The sequence below is a fragment of the Mastomys coucha genome, unplaced genomic scaffold, assembly GCF_008632895.1.
Source record: "Mastomys coucha isolate ucsf_1 unplaced genomic scaffold, UCSF_Mcou_1 pScaffold1, whole genome shotgun sequence".
Classification (NCBI taxonomy): Eukaryota; Metazoa; Chordata; class Mammalia; order Rodentia; family Muridae; genus Mastomys; species Mastomys coucha.
The window spans coordinates 1,097,560-1,119,989 of record NW_022196891.1 but is presented as its reverse complement, the minus strand read 5'-3'; the positions used below and the strand labels follow the sequence as shown (position 1 = coordinate 1,119,989).

At 37.6% G+C, this 22,430-nt stretch overlaps 1 protein-coding gene and 1 pseudogene across 3 annotated transcripts in view; both read right to left on the bottom strand.

Moving 5' to 3' along the window:
* On the bottom strand, positions 1-67 carry LOC116072038 (annotated as a pseudogene).
* The window catches only part of Cdh20 (cadherin 20), a 245,525-nt gene that overhangs the window by 220,533 nt on the left and 2,562 nt on the right, over positions 1-22,430 (bottom strand). The gene's annotated exons all lie outside the window — the stretch shown is intronic.

Sequence of the window (22,430 nt, the reverse complement as noted above, 5' to 3'; positions counted from 1 at the left end):
CGCAGGGGCCATGCTAATCTTCTCTGTATCGTTCTAATTTTAGTATATGTGCTGCCGAAGCGAGCACACAAGTGGTTATTATTAATGTACAATTTGCATATTTAGCCAAGGACAATGTTCAATCTGTGTGCAAGGAACAAACATACTCATATACCCTGCTGCTCACTGTGGAAAAACAATGATGGCAGAAAAAAAGGTTTTGGTTAAAATTGGGGATTGTATTTATCATGTTCTCACCTATCACCTAAAAAGTTCAACCAACCAAACACAAACTTCTCAGTGTCGTTCTCTATACAATGAAGTGAGTGGTTCTAGGCTGGAAACTGTTAATACAGATCTGTGCTTTTATCACACAGATGAATGGAGGGGGCAGTGACTATCAGGATAGGAACTGTGCACCAGGAATCATGGACCCTAAGCACAGGTAGAGGGAGGAGGCCATCTGGAGGCCAGGTTGGCTTTCTTCATGTGTATGAAGAGTTCTTTGAACGAAAGTGATGAGAACTACTCTGTGTTAGGGAATAGAGTTGGATTCAGAGTAACTTCATAAGGCTGGAAGCTTCTGAGGATGGAATGGAAAACATGTAAAGCCATTAAATGTCTTTGGTCTCCTACACTCTTTAATGTTACATGTTACCAAAATTTTATGGTCTCATATTTTGAGACTTTAATGGTTTGTCAAAATGGAGTTAGACTTTATTTTGTCAAGGAAGGATGTTAAACATGCTCTCCCATCCCAACTATCTCCTATTATTATTTGCATCTGAGACAAGAAAAATTATCTTAACACTCCCTGACATATACCTACAAGACAGGAAAGATAGAACTGTAAAATAGCAAATAACTCATTTCAGTGAACAGAGTTGCAAACCTTTCTTCACCCCTAGCTTTCTATTCATGCCCAAATAGTGCAAACTATATGGTTCTGAGAATTTAATATTCTCCTCTCCTACGACTAACACTACTACATGATTACATTTAAGCTGAAAAAAAAAAAACCAAAACAACAACTAGAGTTTGTTTAACTCTGGCATGCAGGTAATATAGTCATAGTTCCACCATCTAAGGCAATTATTATATCTTAAATTTCCATCAGAAAAATTATTATTGCTGAAATGTTCTCATGATAAGCCTTCAGGAACTCAACAAAATGGTTGCAGAAATGTGCTGGTGGTCCAGGTACAGAACTTTATAATGGGTAGAACAAATGCCATTTATAAAACCTCCAGAAATAGTAAAAAGGGAAAAGTAGTGACACAAATAGCTATAATAAAGGCTAAAACTTTCTGTTTCTTTATTATCCTAAATCACGAGGCTCCATTGATGCATATTTTATCACAGGACTCTTACCATATGTGATCTGAAGTTTCTGAGCATATCCCTAGAGACCACAGTTACTGAAATAGATAATCAAGAATTCTTTTTATGCTCCTCTCAACACCGGTGCTGTTCAGATTGAAATTAGCATCTTTTACAATGAAATACCAGTTACTGTCACAAACTGACATGACAGCTGGAAAAAGAGGCCTGTTTATCCTGTTCTTCATGTCTTTGGTTCATTATGGTTTATTAAGATGTGTACTGTAAGTTCCTGAATGAACAGATATTGAGATTTTGCATAGTGATTATCATTTGAATAGAGTTCTTGTGAAGAATCTTTTCTCCAAGGAAGGTGGGAAGCAATGAAAATCAAAGATCAAAACCACTCTTATATTATGAGGCTCCTAGAAACCCTCAATCATTTTCTTAAAATATGTCTTATAAAACGGGTTTTCTCACTATTTCAAGTACATATGCATTTACGGGAGACAATAATGACCCCATATGAACTATCTACACACTTAGAGCCTTCTGCATGTTATCTCATGACATGATCCTTGGACATCAGTCCTATGACATGAGAAGTAATTCTGTATTAAAGCAAGAGTTCAAGACACTTGTCCAGAGTCACATGGCTTGCACAAAGACTCATGTATTCTAAATGTGCTGTTTTCTCTACTTCATATGCTACCTAAAAAGATGGCTTTTTATAAGGTTGATTTTTCTCAGTTATTTCTTTGAGGGGGGAGGTGGATGTACTATAGGGTCAAAATATTATTTTCTAATAATATTTGTAACCAACACTTATTGTGTACATGTTCTATGTGTTTCTATAGATGATAAAGTGTCATTCCTTTAGTGCTAGCATTGTTAATCTTACTTTTCAAATGCCTGAACTTGCTCTAAGAGATGATGTAATCTCTCCAGGAGTATAAGAACAGGGCCAGAGGTTTTCAGCTAACCAGAAGCTCATATGGATGGAGTGACATCTATATCAAATGTGGTGACTCCTGACAGTAGTGGTACTTAACATGTTTTATGGGAAGTAGTAACCATCTGTGCCTGGATCCAGAGAAAGTGCCCATAGCTAGTATAGAAGTCTGTAACTTTGTGTCTTCCATCTTTTCTAAATTAGTTTACATTTCATTTTTTTTTTTGTTGTTAAGCTATAATCCAGATTTTATTTAGTGTTTTGTCTCCTCTTGTGCCCAGTGCCACAAAGCAAAGATAATTTATTTAAATTGATAATTGACTATGTGTGGAGGATTTCCTCTGCCAAAGGGAATGAATGAGCCCAGAGAACAGGGAAGGAGCTAGTCCTTTATTAGTGGATATTATTAGGGAACAGTTTTGTATTCCTTAGCACCTTTATACTGGGCCAAACTCTGGGTAGCCACTCTAGTCTTTCATGTGGTCTCAGCTGTGAGAATCCTAGAAATTCTTTAAACCAAATAAGGTTATGTTTGCAGGGGTAAGAGGGAAAAGATTGTTTTGGGTCATGGCTAAGTCTTAGAGTAGTCCTATCTGAGCCAAAGGTAACTTCTTTCTATTATAGGCGTTAAATAGCACCTGGGTAATTATTATTCAGTGTATTGATGTAAATTGCTAATTGATGACCTGTGTGAGAGCCTGAAAGATATTTGTCTACCTCCTGTTTCTTGGCATTTAGGAAGAACATATTTCCCAGCTTCCAGGGGCTAGGGCACAGGAGAGAGGAGGAGAGAGGAATCACCATGTTTCGGAGGGAAACTGATCAAATTTAAAGCTGCAGAAGGAAAATCATCTGAAATGTAGGTGAGAAAGAATGCTGCCCCCAAAAGAGCTGCCCAGAGCATCTTGGACAGCAAAGACTAGGGGTGTTGCCCAGAAGGAACAAGGCAGCAAAGATAGATCATAGATTTAGAGGATGTTGAGTCAGGAGTACTGGAGGGAAATCTGTGATAGCTGGGCAGAGGCTTAGAACTGCTCAGTCTTTGAGCTAGCTAAGGCATTTCAAAAATAAGCTAATGTGTGTGTGTGTGTGTGTGTGTGTGTGTGTGTGTGTGTCTACCATTGGAGGATCCAGAGGGTTCCTGGGTATGTGGCTGGAAGTGTACAACCAGATGGGAGCACAAAGTGGTGTAGTTAAACTACTGCTACAATTCCTCCCTGTCTTTGAGGAAAGGGAGGATTTTTGTTTTCTTTTAACTAGGAGAGCTGGAGCCACAAGGTAGAAGCAGCCTGAATTCTGGAGTTTCTACTAGGAAGACAAGCAAGCACTTAGGCAGAACTTGTATTCCATTGTGGATAAGTGAACAAGAAGTTACTTGCTGTTGGGTTCATCTTCTAAATTTTAGTGTTTTAACACGGAATGTCACACTTCAACTCTGTTTATAATAAAGGTCTCCTTTTGTTTCTGGTATTTAATCCATTATGGTTCCTTTAGAGTGAGGATGGAATCATACTTGATTCACCTTAATCTTCATGGCTACTATGACACATCAATGCAAGAACCCAAGTCCCCAGTAGAACCTCATTGGAAAGCTACATGTGCTACTAGGGTGAAATGGAGGCCAGAGGGCCAACAATACCTTTATGATAGAAGTTTATACAGAAAAGATGATGTTACAACATGAAACAATAAAATGGGAAGAACAGATTCTTTGTATATTGCTAGTTAGACAACAATAGATGTTACTAAGCAACATGAAAATTTAATGGCCATCAAGAGTCATAGTCATCTCAGTGAAGAAGTGAGGAGGCAGAGAAGGGACACTGTAGTATGTGAAGTTGAGCTGGAGAGACAGCTGGTAATCTGACTGCATAATAACCTGACTTTGGTCCCTAGAACCTACTTGAAAAGGCTGGGCATTGGGCCAAAGAGATGGTAAGTAACTAAAGGTACTTGCTGCCAAGTTGACAACATGAGTTAGACTCCCAGAACTGCCCAGATCTATGAGTTGTCCTGTGACCTCTAGGCCAAGAGAGAGGGAGGGAGGGAGAGAGAGAGAGAGAGAGAGAGAGAGAGAGAGAGAGAGAGAGAGAGAGAGTGAGAGAGAGTCAGAGACACAGAGACAGAGACAGAGACAGACAGAAACAGATAGAGACAGACAGAGAGACAAAGACAGGCAAAGACAGAGACAGAGACAGATAGAGACAGAGAAAGTATGGCATGGGGGCCCAGTAAGCCAGCCAGCCAGCCAGTCTCAGATTATTCTCCTGCTGTGCAAACACCAGTAGAATCACCCAAACTCCATGGATTTAGTGTCACTTTAGTACTGACTCAGTTTAAAGGCAACACAAGCACCAGTGGAGCTGTACTGGTTGAAATGCCAGCATGTGAGATGGGTCAAAACATGGTACTTTGATTATTCTCTGTCTGTTTTCTTTTACCATGTACATGTGGCAGTTAAAGAGTTTATCTGGCCTTTAGCCTAATGTCAGAGGCTACTGTGTTTGACCCTTGGTCTGGCCTAAGAGAGCTATGTATGGTTTGAATGAAGATATTCTGGGACATGAATCAGGGATAGTGTGGTAGATATGTGTATTGTTTGTTTGTTTTTAAGAAATGGGACTATCATGAGAAAGCCCATGGAAGAAACAGTCCCTAAGAGTGTAAGAGTAAAGAAAGTGCCCTATGCAGCAAAGAAAATACACAGTACAAATAATGTTCTAGTGAATGCAAGAAATATGAAAAAAATCAAATGAAGCTAAAAGTGACACAGAGAATGTTCCAGACACTTTTGAGATGCCTCTATTTCTAAAATCTTCATGGATCCCTAGAGAAGAAAAAATGGATAGTCTTTGGTCAAAAATACATCACAAGTTTTACAAAACCTTAGCTACGACTATCTGGAAGGAAATAGGTGTGTTATTTGTGAACTTCTCAGCATCTAAAGAGCTACATGTGGAGTTTTTCTTTTCAACTTAAATGGCCAGAATTCTAGATGATTCTAGAAGAAGCCATGTGAGGCAGAGATAAAAAAGAGATAAGATAAAATGTGTATGTTTCAATAATTATTCTCCCAAGTTTATTGACAGTTCCAACTCTTAACTACAGTTTTGTTGACAGCTATTCACTTTGAGTAAAATTCCTTTTGAAACAATTAAAACCAATTTGCTTTAGAAATAGAAACATGTTTATGTTTAAAAGATGATTTTTGTTGTTGTTTTGTGGTTATAAGAGTGGTAAACAGTTTGGAGACAATCAGATTTGGGTTATGTCATCAGCATTTCTTGCTAGGGCAAGTTCTTTGGTTAATCATTTCAAGATCTCCTATTTCTAGTTCTCAGACCCATGCATTTAAATAACCAAAGGCCTGCTAAAAGAACCTAAAACAGAAGCAACAATTAAGTGGAAAACATTGAATTTTCTTATCCAGTTGATAAAAGTAAGCTCAGAAGTCCTTTGATAGGTTTAGGTTAGTTTAGGACAGGAAGGGGATGGAATGATAGAGAGTAGGTCATGCTCAATGGAGATCTAGCTTCCTACCTATTAGTACTATGCATGCTACTGGAAGAGAAAAGTCTATCTTACGTAGCCATAAACTATGACAGTAAACAATGATATGCCCATTGGTGCTCAGGAGCATGAAGGCCATAGTGTAAACTAATAATTTTCTGAATGAATCTAAGGACTTATCTATAAAAGGGGACTCAAATTTGGTAGTGTAAACCCGGTCAAGGACTATTTATCCACATGCCCATAGATTAGTGAAGCTCTCAACTCTTTGCCTTACTTACTTTCTATTCCTATGATGAAAAAACATAACCAAGGCAATTTATAAAGAAATTGATTAGTTAGGTTTACAGATTTAGAGTGTTAGAGTCTTAGACTATCATGGTTGGTAGAATGGCAGCAGACAAGCCGAAATGGTTTGGCACTTGAACAGAAGCTGAGAGCTTACATCTTGGTTTAATGCAACACGCACACACACACACACACACACACACACACACACACACACACACACACACACACAGATACAGAGAGAGACAGAGAGACAGACAGAGACAAACAGAGAGATAAACAGAAAGAAAGAGATACAGAGAGAGGAGAGAAGAATCTTGGAAATAGTTGAAGTCATCTGAATCCTCAACACCTCCAACAAGGTCATACCTCCTACTTCTTCCCAGTTCTACCAATTTGGTCCTACCAAACATGTGAACCTATGATTTGAAGCAGCATACCATCTCAGAGAAAGTTCCTTTCCCTATCCCCACTGGTGACAGATTTTAATACAATGATCCATAACTGATCAAAGTTCAGAGAAAAACTGAAATATGATATCTATATCATATCCTTCCCAAGGCCCAAAGAACAATGCAGAGGGAACAAAGACTGTAAGATCCAGAATATGGGAGAGGCTGCTGCAAAATAATGTCTTCTGGACATGACAGGGTCAGTGCACTCATGAATTCAGCTGCTATGGCTGTCTGCACAAACAAGATCAAGGCAGTCAACTTTCCCACAGCAGGGAAGAAGGGTTCACAAGTCCCTGCTCCTAAATGAGGAACTATTTATTTATATTGATGACTGCTAAGGAAAGAGAGCTGGTTTCCTTCTGTCTTGTAGCCTCTGGAATGTTGCCCATGCTACAGTACATGGCACTACACCACGTGCATGTGAGCAGCACTCTTCTTCATGGGTTGAAAGTAAAGAAGTAAAATAAAAAGAGATATAAAGTTGTTGTTGTGGGGAGCTGTCCAGGAAGACTAAGAAATGAGAAATGGGGCATAGGTATGATCAAAATATACTCTATATGTGTGTGAAATTCTTAAAGAATGAATAATTTGCTTTTCAAAGGATAGTGTTCAAACCTGGGTACTCGGACCTGAATTGTAAGACTATTTTGTCTCTAGGAAAAATAAAGTTGCTGGAACTCATAATGATGTACACTCAATTCACCAAAACACTTCCTTAATCAGTTATAGATCTGTTTGAATCATTTATATTTTCACATACTATTTCTGAACTCTTCTGCTCTCTCAATTAGTGTAGATAATGATTATTGAATCAAACTATGCAATTAACCTCAGAGCTACCTAGATTTCCCCTTTTTGGTAGATTCAAAGAGAAAAATACATTTTATTTTAAGTACTTTTGTGTTCCTTGAAAACCTTTACTTACACTCATAAATAAAGAACACATGTCAAGAGCTACACTTTTCAATTTTTTTCAACAACAATTTTTTTTCTGAGTTCTTTCCACAAACTGTTTATTGTTCAACATGGCTATGACTTTTCAATAAGTATGACTTATTTTTGATCCCTTCACTTAGGCTTAAGTTCTTCTGCTGAGTACTTAATGTGAGAGATATTTGAGAGTTACCTTGGGGGTCCTCTGTAGGGCATTAATAGTGAGTGGAGGTTGGAGAAGGGAAGGCAGAGATCCTTTTACTTTAAAGGTGTCTAATACAATACAAAACAACCTGTAGCAATGGCATAATTCCCTGTTTTTACATATATAATCACATAGTGGTCATTCTTTTTCATTTATATATATTTCTTGTTCCTTCTCGAGTTATTAAAAGAGCTTAGCCAATGATATTTGAATACATAGGACAACCAGTGGCATTTCCAGAGAGTTATTGTTTAAGATCACCTCCATGTTTCAGAATTCTGAGTGAGGGTAGAGATGGTCATGAGTTGCACCAAAGCAAGAAATTTGGAACACAAGTTGAACAATAGTATGTGTCTATACATTTTTTTACATCCTCATAATCTCTTTGGTGTTAGGTTTGGTGAATCTAGAGAGGAAAATATCTTTATTTTCTTCTCTTGTTAATCCTATTCTATTCTGCCCAAATCCCCCAAATAGGCAATCAAACCTCCATTCAGAGGAGACTGTATAAGATTCAAGGGTTGCTTTTCTGGGCTCATTTGCCATGTTCTGTAAATTTTATAGCTGTAGAGATATTTCCTGTGCTTTATTATGGAGATGTCTGGTTCTGATTTATAATACCCACCATCATGAAGTATATTGAGAACAATCTTTTTATAAAGGTTTCCCGCATGCAATAACCTAAAACCCAAAGGGAGAGTTGTGCATAAAACATCAGCTTTCTAATCGCCACTCATTTACACAGAGTCACAGAAAAGTTCTTCGAGCCACACTCGACTTTGGGAAATTGTACCCTGATGAGCATCTGCAAAGGTAAGAGGCTCACCACATCAGTGATTTCTGACTTGTGCTGGGGCAGGCTGTTAAGAGCATCTAGCACCAAGCCATCCCATTAACAGAGATGACCCTGGTTATAGGCAGATAAAGAAATGGGCTTCCCTGCAGCTTCCCAAACCCCAGACACTGCAAAGCCTCCTGACTTTTAGCAAAACAATCACCCCACAGAGAGTTGAATAGGATTCCATTTTGAGTTGTATGATAAACACCACAGCCCTGCTTGCAAGTGCACAGATTCTTTGCAAGAGTGATAAAAATAGAATTACAAACTTTCATAAACATTCATAAGCATGTAAGTACCAAAGGAGCAGTAGCTTTAGAAGGCAAATGCCAAACTGTATTTTAAGTCTTTTGCAGATTATCACCTGGAATGGTGTGTAGGAAACAGTGTTGCTGAAGAAGTCACTAGATTGCATCTTCAAAGTAGAAGCTATCTTTAACCCTACACTAGCTCCAAGGTAGCCAGATCCTGAGCTTGCAGGGAGAATAAATTGAAGCATTTACATCAGGAGATTTCTATTTATTTATTTATTTTAGAGTAGAAATAATAAAGACAGAAACAACAATTGTCTATGTATTTGTGTGTACATGTTCCTGTGTGTAGGTGTGGGTGCATACGCAGGTGGACTTCATGTTGGTATCCTCCACTAATGCTCTTCATCTTATTTTTTGAGATAGGGTTCCATAGCAGGTCTTTGCTACTTTGTGGGTTATTCTTTTTCCTACTCTACCCTCTACCCCAGTTTCACCCCTTTTCACTGGGAGGAGAGAAAAGGATAGAGAGGAAAAAGAGAGATGGATATCTATGAATCTAATTTCTTTGTTCTTGTTTCTTATTTGCTTGTAGCTGGTATTTGCATACCCTGCCTCAGGTTTGACCCCTATCGTTACATAGGAGAGACAAACAGACAGACAGACAGACAGACAGATCCTTGAATCTAATTTCTTTCTTCTTTGATCATGACTACTAACAAACCGCAGCTTCCTACCTCCCACCACCACCCTGCCAAAATAAAGCAACAACCAACCACCAACCCTGCCTCTCTGGACACTAACATTTATTTATGCTCTGAAGCATTTGAAGAATTCCAGATGTCTCACAATTGCATAACTACGTCTCTGCTAGAGCACAAGGCAAATCATGGTCAGCTGCTAAAGACAGTCCAAAGTAACCCCACATCCCTATACCTGGAATTAAAACAAAAATGCATTCTTATATTTCTGAGTTTTTGTTTCTTTCTTTTGAAACCAAATTTTCAAAACCTTGACTACATGAGTCTGAAGTTTACTGATTGGTTAGAATAGCTGGCCCAAAAATCCTCATGTCTCAGAGCCAAAGTGCTAGGATTCCAGGGGAAGGCCACTTTGTTGGCTTTTTATATGGTTGACCTCAGGTCCTCATAGTGACATAGCAAGTACTTTACTGACTGTGCTATCTCCCAAACCTGCGAAGCAATTGCTGTTAAAATGTTTACCTTTTGAAATATGCAATAAGACAATCATCAAATAGAAAATAACCCAATATGACAGTCATGATCAAAAGACAGAAAGATATATAATGACATAGTACACACCAACAGGATGACTGCCAGGATTTCCTGGGTCTGTACTAATGAAAGTAGTTAATCTTGTTTCATATGCTTTGCAGCTTGGAGACCTTTTCTACTCCAGGTTTTCAGAACTGCATCAAAATGCCATTCCTTTTCCTTTACAGACATTTAAATAAGCACCAAAATTCCTTTTTTGTTTTTATTTTGTTTTGTTTGTTTGTTTGTTTGTTTGTTTCCGAGACAGGGTTTCTCTGTGTAGCCCTGGCTGTCCTGGAACTCACTTTGTAAGCCAGGCTGGCCTCCAGCTCAGAAGTCCACCTGCCTCTGCCTCCTAAGCACTGGGATTAAAGGTGTGCACCACCACTGGCCAGCTTCAAAAACCTTATTTTTGCTCATTTACTTAACATTAATTTCAGGCAGATTGAACTGTTTAACTGGAGCAACATCATTTGTAATAGAAAATAGCAAATAATTTTTGAAATGATGTATTTTAGGCTTTGGAAGATGTTTGAGTATTTGCATAAGTAGCCATATGTCTCAAACTCTAGAAATTGCCAACATTTCAAATAAGATCATGCATCTCTGCTGAACAGATGAGATAGTATACTGTAGTAGTTGACAAGTGACTTTAGTTTCAGGCAGAATCAGGTTCAATTAATAAGGTTAGAGTCATTAGTTGTGAGCTCTCGAGAAAGTGACTTAACTTCTCTGTGATTGACTTGTTCTCTTTTTCCATAAGTGTATGCATGAGTTATGTATGTTTGTGTAAAGACAGATGCATGTATGCACATGGCATACATGTTTTTAAGATGAGAAATGGTTGTAAGTGGTCAAATGGAAAACCTGACATACACCTGACTAAAGGTTCAAAAGTAGGCATCTTCAAGTATCAGGGACCTATTCATTGAAAAATGAAAATCCATTTATTCTGTGTTCGCTTGCAGGCCTGAACTAGAGTCACTGAACAGAAAATGCTTGGAAGCATATTTTATCTCAGCACAATGATGAAGTAAATGTGGAGGACAGAGAACAATGTGTTGCTTTCTGTTTTATTTCAAAAAGGGTCTTCTGTGACTCTATGAACTATGTTGAGCTAGCTTATCTGGAAATTTGTAGGGACTCTGTCTCTGCCTACAATCTTTCCATTATTGTTCTGGGATTGCAGATGCTCACAACTACATCTGACTTTATGTGAGTACTGGGGGTTAAACTAAGGCTATGCCTGTCAGTTCCTTACCCACTGAGCTGTGTCTCCAAACCTTCATGAGATCTAGCTGATGAAGTGCTTTTATAGTGGTTGACATTGCTGAGAGATCCTTATTCTAGGTAGCACCTGGTAAGGCTCTCCTTCCTGCTTACACTATTACACTTATTCCCAATAATTGAATGTGTAGCTGAAGAAAGTAATAGATAGTGTTTTTCTCAACAAAATTTTAAAAGTAGATTACAAGGTCATCAATAACATCTAAGGTAAAAAATATTCAAACACATTTGGTGCTAGAAAGTGATTTGGAAATTTCTGGCCCATCCCCTTCCCGGTGTTTGTACCCTCAGAGTCTGTTGCTACTGCTGCTGCCACCTCTCTACTCTCTAACTCAGAACCATTCATCTTTAGCAAGTTCATCATTGTGCTGAAATAAAATATGCTTCCAAGAATTTTTTTGTTCAGTGACCCTGGTTTAGACCTACAAGGGAATACAGAATAAATGGGGTTTGTTTTTTAATGAGTAGATCCCTGATACTTGAAGATGCATATTTTGGTCCTTTGCAGTGTGCTGTATGTCAGGTTTTCCATTTGAAGACCTTCAACCATTTCTCATCTGAACAACATGTTATAGGGCCCTTCTCAGTGGTCATTTCCATAACCATGACTCAAGAAGAATGTGAAGAGTGGAACAGCTCATAGCAAGCACACCTTGTCCAAACAAGAACAGGGTAGCTCATCTTTGGAAATACGAAATTAGCAGGTATCTTGTGGCTTGAGTATGAAAATTTCCTCTGCAGCTGTGTGGGATTTATATGTCCTTCAATTTCCATGTGGTTGCAGTTTGTTTTCCTCATTGGCAGGATCTTCTTAAGTGTAGCACATGCCTCTATAATCCTACATCTTTATCTAGCATATTAGCATTCTGGTTTCAAAGAAATTGTAATGATGATTGTAATACAATAATGTGCACAAATATGACACCAGCTATACCACTCCTGAGCATATACCCAGAAGATGCTGCACCATGTAATAAGAACACATGCTCCACTATGTTCATAGCAGGATATTTATAATAGCCAGAAACTGGAAACAATCCAGATGACCTTCAACAGAGGAATGGATATGGAAAATGTGGTACATTTACACAATGGAGTACTACTCAGCTATTAAAAAATTGAATTTATGAAATTCTTAGGGAAATGGGTGGATCTAGAGAATATCATCCTGAGTGAGGTAACCCAATCACAAAAGAATGGTATGCACTCACTGATACATGGATATTATCCCAGAAGCTTGGAATACCCAAGATAAAGTCCACAAACCACAAGAAACTCAATAAGAAGGAAGACCAAAGTGTAGATACTTCTATCCTTTTTAGAAGGGGGAACAAAATGCCCATGGAAGGAGTTGCAGAGACAAAGTATGGAGCAGAGACTGAAGGAAGCACAATCCAGAGACTGCCCCCTACCTGGAAATCCTTCCCATATTCAATCATCAAACCCAGACACTATTGTGGATGCCAGCAAGTGCTGGCTGACAAGAGCCTGATATAGCTGTCTCCTGAGAAGCTCTGCCAGTGCCCAACTAATACAGAAGTAGAGGCTCACAGCCATCCATTGGACTGAGCACAGGGTCCCCAATGAAGGATATAGAGAAAGGACCCAGGAGCTGACGGGGCTTGCAGCACCTTAGGAGGAAGAAGAATATGAACTAACTAGTACCCTCAGAGTTCCCAGGGACTAAAGGACCAACCAAAGATTACACATGGTGGGGACTCATGTCCCAGCTGCATATGTAGCAGAGGATGGCCTAGTCGGTAATCAATGGGAGGAGAAGTCTTTGGCCCGGTGAAGGTTCTATGCTCCAGTGTAGGGGAATACCAGGGCCAGGAAGAGGGAGAGGGTGGGTTGGTGAGCCGGGGGAGGGGGGAGGGAATAGGCTTTTTTTTTTGGGGGGGGAGGGAAATCCGGGAAAGGGGATATCATTAGAAATGTAAATAAAGAAAATATCTAATAAAAAATAAATTTTAAAAAAAGGAAAAAGAAAAACAGACACCAATTAAAGTAAAATGCAATACATGACAAGTTCTGACAAGAGCCTACAAAAGGGCATCGAAACACTGTACCAAGATTTCATTGACTTATTGAAGAACTATGTACTCCTAAAGACTGGTGGTATAGTTCAATGATGGTGCCTACCTAGGAAGATTCTGGGTTCTATCCCACCTTGCGGCTGTGGGAGAGATGGCACATAGGATCCTTGGTTTTCTCCTCAGTATTAAACTCCAAAAACAAATAATTTACTGAATAGCATTTGTGAGGCAGAGGCAGGAGGATTGTGACTTTCTGGATAACCTAGGCTAACATATAACATACTGAGACTCTGGTTCAAAAAAAAAAAAAAAAAAAAAAAAAAAAAAGAGGCAGGTCTGGAATCCCGAGGTAGAATGTCAGTAGCATTAACAGGGTCCTGGGTTTCATTACTATCATGGAAAAAAAGTTGTTCAGCATTTAGCCAGATATTGCCCTCAGGAATTACAAAGTTGTTCTCCTATAAATTTCTATTAGATCATCTATTAATTGGTTTGGAGAAAACTGTGATTCAATATTTTTCAGCCATTTTCCTGTCATTGTTAGTAGACCATGGCAGTCTCAGAAATCTCCTAGTCAATTTGAGATTCTATGAGCTTATTTGGAAGAGACTTGGTATTAATGAAGACAGGTTGACAATCATTTTCCTCCAAGGAATCGTCTAATTATTTTTACAAATATAAAATGTGTTTAGTATAGCTACAAAAATACTTAGGATTTACAAATTAGATACCTCCACCTCAAATTGAAAACTTCATATATTTAATATGCAAGCAAGGAATATCTCTTAACCAGTGTTGTTTTGAACCATTAGGAACATTTGGCAATGATCGCAGGTAATTTTGATTGCCCCAAGTGGTATGGTATTATTAGCAAATAGATAGGGATGCTGTTACATGCTCTCTAGTACAGAGGTACTCTATGATAAAATTACTGGGGTGAGACATCAGCAGCAATGGGGCTTTGAGAACCATTGCTAGAAGGAGGCAGTGCAAATGAGTAGTTTGATGACATTGGGCCTTGGGTTTTGAGTTGGAAACATGCCTACATTGAACCCTCTCTTGTGCCTTTGTTTCAGCATGTGTAGTATGATAGTGTCATGAACAGAAGACTACTGAGATAATTACAGAAGACTCTCAACTCATCATTTGGACCAGAAGTAATGGACTAATTAGATGATGATTGTTATTGTTGTATTTTCTTTCTTGCTTGGCGTCATACATTTTAGTTTGACATGAGCTAATATTTAGAACTACCAAAGAAGTACATAGCACTTCCATGTTACATTTTTTTGTGTGTTTAAAGAAACAACATTGTTCAATTTGGTTGTCCAATGTCAGCCAGCTCCAGAAATGACATAATGTCCTCTATACCTTGCTTCCTGAAATAGTCCACCAAGATGATGCTGAATTGCCAAATGGATTAATTTTCAAATGACTACTCAAGGTTTTTATTTCCAGAAATGAGTATGACTCATATTTTTAGACTGAAATAAATGTTTCCAATATCCTGTAGTTGAGTGTGCAGGCTAAGTTATAGGTAATGCAACTGAGACACTTCAAACTGAAATGTCAACAGAGATATACTTGGTCACCAGATATAAGTTGTTTCACACAGAATTTGATAAATATGACAACAAAATAATGTTACTTAATATTTAGTTATGAGTATTCTTGAGAAATCTTGCTAATTTTTAGAAATTTTATCCAAAGACATTCATTCTTATTCAGTTATCCCTAAAGTCTACACGACTCAGACCATTAACTTACTTTTAATGATGTAATGATGATGATTTTGGAAATTTGTACACCAAGTAAAGCCTCCAGTTTATCAACTCAAGGTGTTCGCAAAAAGCTCAGAAATGATATTGTATATTTCATTAGAATCTGATGGGTTAAGACAATGGGCCAAATGTTTATGAAGCTTAGAATTCCCAAGCTGAAATTTCATCTTCCTCTGTGTGATGTATTCAGAGTAAAGGTCTTGGGTGGTAACTATATCACAAAGGAGGGATTCTTTTGCATGGTATTAATTCTTCTATATAAGAATCTCTGGAAAGTGCTTCTTTTAATAGTGGAGGAATACAAGAAGAAGACAGTGGTCTGCAAATCCTCAGCAGAATCTAACATGCCGGCGTCCTGATGTCAGAGTTCTAGTTTTTAAGTCTGTGGAGACTAAATTCCTATTGTCTATTAGTTACCCAACCTGCAGTGCTCTGATCCAATATATAAAATGGCAAAAATATAAGAGAATGTTTAAGTTTGTTCATGGAATGAACACAGAAATTTTTTTCACATCTATCAGTTTTACTTGGTCTTTCCATAGGTCTTAAACAGAATTGTGAAGAGAAAGTTTCATGACCAAAATTTCCTTAGATACAAGGACTAGTAATCACATATCTTTTTATAATAATAACAGACTGACAATAATCTTCCAAATTTAAGTAACAAAGCATCTTCACTGATCTTAATAGAATTATAGAAGTTGAGCTGGTCAGCCTCCTAGCCAGGATTCATGGTACTGGAAGTTCCTTTACAGTATCAATATCTCCTAGCTACAAACCCTGTGACCTACACAGTGACCTTCCTGTGAGATACACTGGTGTAATAGTTGCAGAAGTATGATGAAAGTAAACAATCATTTTACAGTAGCCTAGGCTTAAGACCTACCACATGAGATGAAACCCATACTCGACACTGTTAAGATGCCCAGTAACCTAAAATTAGATAGTACAAAGGCCTAGAGGCAAAGCTGTTATTACTAATATTCTGCTAAAGAAACATAGCAGTAAAATGACCCCTAGTGACATAATGTTATACGCATAAATAAGTATATCGCTTATCATTCACCAAGCTTCTCCTTGCAGTGGTAATTAACACAGATACTCATTTAGTTCTAAGCATATGTCTTCATCCAAGCCCTCCCTTTGAACCTCAGGGCTCTATACTGAAGAAGATGCAGAATGATTATGTGAGCCAGGGTGATAGATGACAATGTTTTCTTTCAGGCACAGTAGGACTGATACACATATAAACTCACAGAGACTGTGGCTGTCTGCCCAAGACCTGCACAGGGTGAAGCCAGACAAAATTCCAGCACTGAAGAGTGGAAATGGAGACAATGAAGTCCCAGCCTTAACCAAGAAGCTATGAGAAATTGAAGCCTGCTAGGAAAGGGAAAATCAGTTTTCTGTAATGAAATGTCACAGGGTATGTCTACCCATTCTGAGGTAGGCTCCATATACAGAAGTTGAGCAACACAAACAAGTGCCACAGCATTTTGTGGAATTTTTGTTTCATTCAGTTTCATTTGGTCTTTATTTTTTGTCTTACTCATTTTGTTGTTGCTTGTTTAATTTTGATTTTCTCTTTTGTTTTGATTTTGAGAAAGGCTGAACATAAAGTTGAGTGGGTAGGGAAATAAGGAGGAGATGAGAGGACCTGGGGGAGTAGAAAACATGATCAAAAGATATTATATGAGAAATTTTAAATAAATAAAAAACCTTTACAAATCAAAATAAAGTTTCTTTTAAGTGAAATTCATTTAACCAATTTATCAGAAAATTATTGAATAAAATCATATCTGTTGGCTTATAAATAAATTATGATAACCAAATCAACCATTTTTAATACATAAAGTTTGGTTTATTTATTTGTTTGTTTTTTGTTTATTTATTTTTTTTTTTTTGAGACAGGGTTTCTCTGTATAGCCCTGGCTGTCTTGGAACTCACTCTGTAGACCAGGCTGGCCTTGAACTCAGAAATTCACCTGCCTCTGCCTCCCAAGTGCTGGGATTAAAGGCATGTGCCACCACTGCCCAGCTTGACTTTTTATTTATATCTGACAAATATTTAATAAACATTGATTTCATCAAATGAAATAATCATGGATATGAAATAAAATACACTGTCCTTTTAGGGAACTATATTACTAGTTTTATTCACATATTTTAAAATAAATTTATCTAATACATTTAGACTTAGGTATACTTAAAAAATCTCTACTCAATAAATTATAAGTCTATTTACTAAGCTATCTTTTAAATTATTGGTAGAAAATGGAAATCATAATTTGATTTCCCTGAGATGTTAAGCAGAGGGTCAGGAGGCTGTACTTCACATTTTTCTGTGCAACTTTGACCACAACCTAGTAAACAACCGTCTCTGGAAACAAGAGGTAACCGAATCTTCATGCTAATTCTACCTAGACTTTCTCATGACTTCTGAATCCAAGTTGTGCCAATATATTATACTATGTATATTTTCTGGAAAACATAGGATATAATTTACTTACAGACATTTTAGATCCTCAGAAGCATCTAATTTTCTACCTTAGTTTGGAAGGATAAGGCAGCTTATTTTACTGCAAGATAGTGCTAGAGAAGGTGTATAGAAGGGTATTGGTCACAGATTTATCATGTGAGTATACCTAAGTCTAAAGCCTTGAGTTTTTCTGGTGCCTCTAGATGTTGTAAGCAGGGCTGCATGTTCATAGTTGAGCCTGACATTTGGCTATGTGTCAGAAAAACTTGTGTGAATATCAGATATAGCCCTTGTCATGGAAAAGGTACTCCTTTTATTAATTACCCCATAATTAGGTGATTCAAGAAGATCATGTAGAAATTTAGTAATAATTGGTCTGATTAGGGCTCAGTACTTAAAATATAGGTGCCTGACAACTGAAAAACCATCAAAAGATAGTATCTCATTTATTACAGAGAGATACTGCATGTTTCAGGTAGCTTATGTGACTATAAGCACATACGGTATCTGAGCTAAAATTTAAAAATATATATAAAAGTATTTAACTTGAAGATTTCCTACTCTCCTGTCTACTCCATGTCTATTATATAACATTAGCAATAATTACTACAATTGGGAACATCTTGCTTGTTTAAAAATATAACCAAGACCATTAGGGAATTCAGGTTTAAGTAGAGTGAATACATCTAACTTGAACATACCATTGATTAAATCTTACTTTCATTATAGAAAATCATCAAAACTAAAAGTCTTCACATAAAAGAAACAATCACTGGAATGAAAGGGCAGATGACAGGGTGGGAAATATGATTTGAAAACCACATGTCAGACCAGGGGTTAGTGTCCAAGAATATTGAAGAACTCAAGCAACCCTAACATGAAATCATATAACTGAAATTAAACAAACACGCAGAGGATTTGAAGAGACATCTTTCTAAAGAGGAAAAAAAAAGCCAACAAGTACATCAAATAGTGAAAAGGTGTTCAACATCTCTACTCATCAGATAAATGACTATCAAAACCATTATATCACTTCAGATCTTCTACTATAGATTTCTGAAAATTACAAGAAGTAATAAATGTTCATGAGGGTGTGGATAAGTAGGAATCCTTGTACATTACTGGAAGAAATGTAGAGTAAAATAGCCATCATGCAAAACATCATGGAACTTACTAAAGAAGCCAAATGGGCCACCACATATCCCTGAGTCTTTCTTCCAAGAGAATACCAAGAGAACCGAGGTCATCACCATGTAATGGCACTTTCACATTCATGTTTACTGAAGCTCCAGTCACAGCAATCAATGTCAAAAAGCAGCCCAGGTACAGCTACAGGTGACTGGGTAAACTGGCACATGTATACGGAGGTGAATTACTCAACTATATAATGCATGCACTTGAAGAACATTCAGCAGAGTGAATACACTATGCAGAGAAAGAATAATACTTATATATGACCTCACTTATATAATTGTAAAAATGGGGAAGGAGAGAGATGTAGAATGAAAAAGAAAAGCATCATTCATTAGGGTCAAGGCTGAGAGTGATGCCTAGATGTAGAGAGAAGGATAGAAATGTGGAAGCTAAATGAGTTCAGTGTTGGGGACAGTAGTCCCCAACTTTTAGAGCATCACGGTGTAGCATGCCTTTACCCAATGAGTAGATGGTGGCTGATTTTTCATAGAAAGATGGACAACTGTGTGAGATGATGGGGATGCCCATCTGTTTCTCTAAAGTAAGGATGCTACTTTTTATAATATCTTGCTGTATACCTTAAATATAATTTAGCTCTTTAAGTTTCCTAAAAAATTAAGGACTAAGGGTATAGCCTAGTAGTACTGCACTTGAATAATATCCTGACACAGTACAAAAGATAAAAACTTTGTTAAAATTAAAAAAATAAACCATCATATATTTATTAAGATTAAACTACAAGTAAAATTCTAGTTAGAAGCTATAAAAGAAGCTAGGAACTAAAACTATAATCTCTTTTATAAGAGATGTCTCTTTTTTCTTAAGAGACAACTACATTCACCAGAATATGCTTTAAACTCAGATTGCCAAACTATCCTAAAAATTGCAAACGAATCCAAACCAAACAAAACCAAAAATCCCCCAAAACATCATTTCAGGAATTCCAAGTATGTTTTATTACATGGTAGACACACATGAACATCAAATAAGTTGCTGAAGTCCAGTCTCACTTTCAACCTTGTGGAACCAGGGATCAAACTTAGAGCATCAGGCTTGGAAGCAAGCACCGTTACCCACTGAGCCTTCTTGCCACTCCCATGTGTACATTTTTGGCACTGGTACAGTTGCAGGGAACCGGTGCTTATGTTCTATAAGTGAATGGTTTTAAAGAAGCTTTATTTGTTTTAAAAAGCAGTCAAGACTTGTGGCTTCTTTACTCTTTTACCAAGCATTGATATACCTTGAAACCAAATGCTCTCTGATTTATGATTTCTTAAATGCTAAGACATCCTTTGAAGTGAGTTGGGCAATTTTATTTTGTGTTGTACTTGAGTAATGCTTTAAGTAGAGTGTTCCCAGGGTTCTAAAATTGTCAGTCCTTGTGTAATTAGGAATGTTCTCAACTAGACCATCTCTGTTAGCAAGAGATGGTGGATTATTCTGGAAAACTACTCAGCAAGCCATGAATAGCAATTAAATGTGAAAAGACTAAATTTCTCTTTAAAATGGGTTGTTGCCATAACTTAATGTGGCAATGTGACTTTCTATTTTTAATTGCTATAGAAAGTGCATTTCGTGAAATAGATTTTTTTTTCTGCTGAGAATTAGATAGTTCTATATTTTGAACCATTTACATTTTGTAACATCTAGCAAGTGTTCTGCCTTTGTGATACATTTTGATTCATGGTGAATAAAAACCCTAAAGGTTAGCAAAGATACTGTCATCCTTCTTAAACAAAGAGACAAGATGAATATCTAAGAGAAATTGAGTATTTCTCTCCACAAGACTGCATGACCTTATCTTACTTCATTATGCTTTCTCTATAACAGTGCTTTTTATTCCCAGAACAATTATACTTAACACTGACACTTAAAGATAGTCCATTTTCAATTCAAGCAGAAACAACATCGATCCATATTCTATGCCAATACTAAGATTGTGGGAGTATGCTCTCTGATGAATACATGTGTTTCTACTTGCCTATCTTAAACACTAAGGGTCCCCTGCCATCTGTGGTCCCAACTTCTGTCTATTATGCCTCTAATAACTACAAATGCTCAGTTACTTAAATAGCCTTGGTCATTCAAAATACATTTTCTTTTGTCTTTAAATTGCAGACGTAAATAGAGAGGAGGGTATATCTTTGTTGCAATGTACAGCATTAGTCATTGTGTGTAATTTACTTCAAAGGAGAAAATTAATAAGTATTAAGAATGGAAAATTTTCTCCTTGAACTTTAAATACCTGTGAAAAGTGTTGAAGAACAAGAGTCTGGTAACATTTTTATATATTTTGATTGTATTGACAATGAAAGTAAAGCCTAAAACACAATCATTCTTAATATAGCATCATATGCTGGCTTTAATACATGAAAAATCTTGTCCCCAGTCAAAACAAAATAGAAGGGGGGAGACAGAGTGATGGCTCAGCTCTCTACTCTCTCCACCCAAACCATTACCAAGTGCCACCATGAAGTAAAAGAAAGGCAAATGAAAGTAGTAAGTGCCACTTTCTTATGTCCCCAGTTGCTCTTATTTTTGTTGCTTTGCAGCCCTGATTGCAGCACTGCAGGTTGGAATGGACAGTTAGATGTAATTATTCCAGTCACACCACCTCACAAAGAAATCTTTATCCCGTGTTTACAGCCGCCTTTGGCAGAGGCTGTCTTGCTGTCTCTAAACTAAGAAGAACCACCCTTTGGCTCCTCTCGGCATCAGCTGCCCGAGTTTCAGGCTGGGATCCCAATAATCAGACTTCTTTTTCTTCCAAAGTGGACTTCTCCTTTTTTTTAAGGGTGAAAAGACCTATTCTCATCACCCCCCATATATCCTGGCTGATTTATGTCCTAGCCACAGTAGCTCTTCCTTCCGTGTCTCTGTACATTTTTCCTCCTTCTCTAGACTGCTACTAGACAAACCTCATTTAAAGTTCAAGATTGTACAAATAAGTAAATAAAATGCCTAAGTAAACAGTTCTCACAACCATGAGGGGGGGGAATCTAAGAATTAATAGATGGGTAGAGAGAAATCAGTTGGTTTTTTTCATTTTTAAATTCCCAATTTTCTAGCTCAAAGACCCTTCTATAGCTTTGTCACCAGAAGACATCAGTGTTTCTCAGTGGCTCTCTTGATGAGGTCCAGCTATTTATTTAAATTCATCAACAGCTGTAGACTGAGAAGCTCCAGAACGAGAGAAAAATTGAGAATCACATAAGGGTCTGAAAACAGACTTCTGAGTCCTCTGGGATGGTAAATACTTCCCTGTTCCAGTCTTCCAGTGCAAAAGTCAGGAGCAGGCACTGCCATCATTTAAAGTGATGGTCCTCAACTTTCCTAATGCTGCAACCCTTTAACATAGCTGCTTATATTGTGATGGTGATCACAATAATATCAATTTTGTTGTCAGTAACTATAATTGTAAATCTGTTTTCCTATGGTCTTAGGCAACCCCCGTGAAAGGGTCACTTGACCCACAAAGGGTCGTAAACCACAGGTTGAGAACCACTGATTTGAAGTTTCCTAACAGAGGTAGCAAAAGGACACCTCACACCATCTGATGGAATCAATCAGAGAACACAGGGAAACCAATGCTGGTTGCACTCATCATTCTAGAACACTTTACTGCTCTGCATCTTACCTCCCATCCCA